The sequence below is a fragment of the Neofelis nebulosa genome, chromosome 2 (assembly GCF_028018385.1).
Source record: "Neofelis nebulosa isolate mNeoNeb1 chromosome 2, mNeoNeb1.pri, whole genome shotgun sequence".
Classification (NCBI taxonomy): domain Eukaryota; kingdom Metazoa; phylum Chordata; class Mammalia; order Carnivora; family Felidae; genus Neofelis; species Neofelis nebulosa.
The window spans coordinates 203,562,459-203,567,592 of NC_080783.1; the positions used below are offsets into that span (position 1 = coordinate 203,562,459).

The 5,134-nt window shown below is 54.2% G+C and overlaps 1 long non-coding RNA gene across 1 annotated transcript; it reads left to right on the plus strand.

Moving 5' to 3' along the window:
• Window positions 1-3,246: 3,246 nt before the first annotated feature.
• LOC131505267 (uncharacterized) lies at window positions 3,247-4,282 on the plus strand. The gene is made up of 2 exons (XR_009258340.1): window positions 3,247-3,519; window positions 3,812-4,282. It is a non-coding gene; the product is annotated as an uncharacterized LOC131505267 (long non-coding RNA).
• The last annotated feature ends 852 nt before the right edge of the window (window positions 4,283-5,134 follow it).

Sequence of the window (5,134 nt, forward strand, 5' to 3'; positions counted from 1 at the left end):
CGGGCTCTGGAGGGGAAATTGCAATTGTGAAAGGGCCACCTGTCAAGATAAAAATCACACCGCTCAATAATGCTGTTGTGCCACCCCTGATAGCCCAGGGATGTGCCGGGAAGGGGGGGGGGCAGCACCAAGGCCACTGCCCAGGGAGTGGGGGAGCTGCCTTAGCCCCGCCTCCTGCGGCTGTGCTACCTCGTTGCTCTGTGCCTCATTTTCCTCCTCCGTGTAATGGGCTGCAAAGGAGGGTTCAGTGAGTCCATTTGTGCAAAGTGTCTGGAACAGTGCGAGTGCCTGGCTCAGAGTCAGCTTTCCACACGTGATGGCTATTTTATCAGGAATCAGGAAGGGGGTAGATTTGGGGGGGGGGAATCCAGCATCCACTGGAATTTTGGGTGGGAACACTGGCCATCTGGGATGCATATATTCAAATCCAGCTGTCCACCAGAATCACTCAGGGAACTTTAAAAATTCACCGCACCCACGCCGAGTGTCCACTGTTTCATTCATCGGCTTGGCCTTGGGGGTTGGTTTGCCTGGGTTCCATTCTGGGCGCCACCACTTAGAGGCTGATCACTGGATAAGTCGTCTGACCTCACCTCACCGGCCACAGCTCTGTTCCCTGCTAACTTCGCTTTGTTCCCCAGCCAGGCCAGACGCTGGCGAATGATTACAAGCATCAGATCGTCCTCTGGGTTCATGTTCCGCAAGCCGGGTCTGTCCCTGAGTGACAGGAGGGCCAGCCCCCCAGTCCGGAGTAGGCGGGGGCGCGGTGGGCCGGGGCTGGCCTGCGTCGCGGTGTGTGGCCCGACGCAGGGAAGGTGGTCCCCGGGGCCCCACCTGTGGGGTGGGATGTGAGAGTGTGTGTGAGTGTGCACGTGTGAGGGTGTGAGAGGAAGGTCGGGGATTCAGCCAGGGACTGAAGTCAGGGGAGACAAAAAGGCCCCTGTGTGGATTTTGTCTGCGATTTCCACAGGCCCCGACATTGTCCCCTCGCCCCCTTGCCGGGTCACGCCCAGGGTTCTGGTGGCAGGGCTCCCTTTCGTCCCTTCCCCTGCCCCTTGTCCCGAGCGCTGGGCATAGAGGTTCCCAGGCCGAGCTCTCGGGGTCACCCCCATCTTGCCTCCTTCCTGGGCTGAAGGCTTATATCTGCTGTCAGAGGCAGGGGCCCCTCCCGGCCAGCCCGTCCCCTCTGCCCTTACCCTACGCCTGAGGAGCAAGGGTTCGTCCTGGCGAGTGGGTGAAGGGGCCAGATCATTTTTGCAAGTGGACCGGGAGGTGGCTGGGGTGAGGGTGGTTCTTTCTGGAACTCTTGGGGAAGCCGTTCCGAAGTCAATCCAGAAAAGCCAGGTGTCCTCCATGAGGTCAGCCCGCTGGGGTGGAGCCGGGAGAGAAGGGGGGCCTCAGGACTCGAGGGGCCTGCAGGGATGGTCTGGCCGAAGGGGGACAGCCAAGTCCCCCGGCCTTTGGGTTTTCAACAACTGGCGAAGTCTACCTGTCTCAGTCTTGGGACCACCTGGGCGGGGGGGCAAAAGTTTTATTTTGTCCGCTTGAGGACATTAAAACTAGGGCCCAAAATAGACCGCCACTGTATCACACAAGGAAGGACAGTTAAGAAAAGGGAAGTGACATAGTCTCAGTGTTTTCCAAGAAAAGATACTTAGTAACTTTACTAGAACATGGTTTGCCTTGGACCAGAGGGAGCCCAAGAGGATGGAGAGTGGGAAGGCAGCGTTCCGGGGGCCCTGGGGTTGGGAGCCACTGGTGGGGTGAGTGTGGAGACGGGCCAGGACCATCAGCCCTGGGTGGCGGGACCTGGTGGGGAGCAGGGAGTCCAGTTCTGGGGAGGGCTGTGGGAGGTGGGGGGAAGCCAGGGGGCGTGATACCTGAAACCACCTCAGAAGATGCTTCCTCCGCTCAAGTCCTGGCACCATGACTCAGAGAAGTTACTCAACTTCTCTGGGCCTCCCTTTTGCACTTTACATAGTGACAGTATCCTCAGAATAGTCCCCGAGGCACAAAATTCGGTCTGTGGTATCATCATCATCATTATTATCATTAAGAGGCCTGCTCCCATTTTGGGGGAAGAATCTCATGCGCAGAAGACATCGAACTCTCTCTCTCTCCGAGGCTTTGGAAGTCAGAGCCAAGCTCACCCGAGCGCTTGCTGTGAGCCAGGCCCTGTCCCAGATGATTTTCTTTCTTTTTTTTTTTTTTTTTAATTTTTTTTTTTCAACGTTTTTTATTTATTTTTGGGACAGAGAGAGACAGAGCATGAATGGGGGAGGGGCAGAGAGAGAGGGCGACACAGAATCAGAAACAGGCTCCAGGCTCCGAGCCATCAGCCCAGAGCCTGACGCGGGGCTCGAACTCACGGACCGCGAGATCGTGACCTGGCTGAAGTCTGACGCTTAACCGACTGCGCCACCCAGGCGCCCCCCCAGATGATTTTCAATATTGCCTCGCAGAGGGGTTATCAGGCCCGTTTTACAGGTGAGGAAACTGAGGCTCAGAGGTCGCATGGCTAGGGTGATGCAGAGCTGAGAGAAGGCCTGGGTTGGTCCGACTCCAAGGCCCTGGTGTCATTTTGTCACAGGCAGAGTGGACTTTAATCTTCCCGATCACTGCTGTCCTGTGCAGTGTTCTCTGGGCAGCACCCCCCACAGTGCCTGGCATCGGGTGGGCACTCGGCAAGTCTGTGGTGGGTGAACGACGGGGGGTAATGGGCTAGCTGCCAAGGATGCTTACGTGCGTTAGGGACCCTTTGGGCTTCTACCCCCGAGCTCTGTGAGTCTGTGGCCAGCCACCCAGGGGATGAGGGCGCTTCTGAGAGTGTGTGCACAGCTCGAAGCCCGCGCACTTAGTACTCAGAGGTGCTCGTGTGTCCCTCCCTGAGGCCTCCAGGGAGCCACCGACTGGTTCCTCGTCACTGCAAAGGCGGGGGACCCCTGCCTTGCTGCTGCCCACCTTGTCACCCACATCTGTGTCTGACAGGTGGCTTAAGTCACTGCCTCCCGCCACCACCTCCGACCACAGGATTTGGGGACACGTGGGGACTTTGGTTTCAGTCATGCCCCCTAGCTGCGGCCCTGTGGCCATGCCGGTGCCGGCGAGGACCGGATCCCGACATCTAATTCTAGAGGAATTTTACGGGCAAGCCATCAGTAAAAATTAAATTGTATCAGCCAACAATGACATCGCATCAAAAACAAGCACGCTCTGTCTCAAGACTCGCCACTTCCTGACTATTCTCCTCCGGTCGGCTGTTTTCTGCGCTTTCGAGGCGATTGACGCGGGTCATGGGGGGCGCAGCGCCCCGATGCTGTTCTCCCCAGTGTCTCTTCTCGGGTCTGCGCTCCTTGACTCGACTCGGGTAGCCTGACATCGGCTGTGGTGGGGAGTGTTTATACCACAGACATCGGGGAGCGTTACAACCCGGGCCCGCCCTTCCCAAGCGGCGGTTGTGAAACACGCAACAGCACACGGCCGACTTTGAGGAATCTCAGCACTAATGTGTGTGCATAGGTACGTTTCAGGGAAGTCGTGAGCCCGGCTGCCGCACGCGCTCAGGACTGGGAAACTGCCGGGCTTTTCCCCAACAGTGGCTTCGTGGATATTGTTTTATTGTGTGCAAATCATTTCCTCCTTTTTTTTTTCCTTTCACTCCTAGCGATCGAAAACTCAAGAAATAACTTCGGGGCGTGCCTCACATCGGACGTTCTGCACGCTAACTTCATTTCTAGCACCTCATTTTCCAACTTCTGTTTCCTCTTTGCCTGGTCCCCCCTTCTCCTTTGTACATTATTTTTTTTTACAGCTTTATGGACGCACAACTGGCCTCGGATAAGCTACACATATTTAAAGTGTCCAGTTTGATGAGTTTGGCCGTATGAGTACATCCGTTAAGCGGTCCCCGCAGCGGAGATTCCCATCCCCTTTGAAAGTTTCTTCTTGCCCTCTGGAATCCGTCCCTCTTCTCCCTGGGCCACCTCTGATTTGCTTTCTAGCCCTGTTGATTAGTTTGCATGTTCTAGAATTTTGAATAAATGGAGACTCTAGTATGTACTATTTTTTTTTTCTTCTTTCTGAGTCTGGCTTCTTTCACTTAGTATAATGTTTTTGAGATTCATCCACGTTGCTCATGGATCAGTAGTTCGTTTCTTTTTATTGCGAAGCAGTATTCCACTGTAGGCATACACCACAATTTGTTTATCCGTTCACCTGCTGATGGGCGTCTGAGTTGTTTCTAGTGTTCGGCTATTACGAATAAAGTCGTTCTAAATATTTAGGCTCAAGTCTTGACGCTTTCATTTTTCTTGGATAAATACCTAGGAGCGGAATGGCTGGGTTGCATGTTAGATACATGTTTAACTTTTAAGAAATTGTCAATTTCAGGTTGTTTGTTTACCGTGCTGTGTGATCTTGGACCAATGACTTAACCTCTCTGGGCCTCAACTTTGTTATAAAACTCAATGACGCAATTCCTATCAATTTCTACCTTTATAGAACTGTTTAGGAGAAGACAGGCTTTGTGAAGCTGTTTAGGGCTCTCAGGGAGAAAAGTGACCTTGAAAGAGCCTGGATCGTATTATTACCACCGTCATCAAACCCTCAGAACTCTTTGAGTAGATTGCTTATCTCCCCTGCAGACCTGAGGAGGATGCTGGGGTGGGGTGGGGGGCACTTTAGATTCCCACCAGCTTTTACTCCCCTCCACCCTCCCCCCCAGCCTCTGAACGGTGCTGATGCTGTCACAGATGACAGGTCCGTGAACTGCCAACTGACCAGGCCCTGGTCAACGGGATGAGTTCCTCTTACGTGTGAAATATCCTAATCAAGTTTCTTTCTTTTCTTTTCTTTCTTTTTTTTTTTTAATGCTTATTTGTTCTTGAGAGAGAGAGGGAGAGACGGTGCCAGCAGGGGAGAGGTGGAGAGAGAGAGAGGGAGACACAGAATCCCAAGCAGGCTCCAGGCTCCCAGCTGTCAGCACAGAGCCCAACGTGGGGCTTGAACCCATGAACCGCGAGATCATGACCTGAGCCGAAGTCAGATGCTTAACCGACTGAGCCCCCCAGGCACCCCTCCTAATCAGGTTTCTATACCCCTCAAGTCGGTTGACGACCCTGTCCCCAGACGCAAA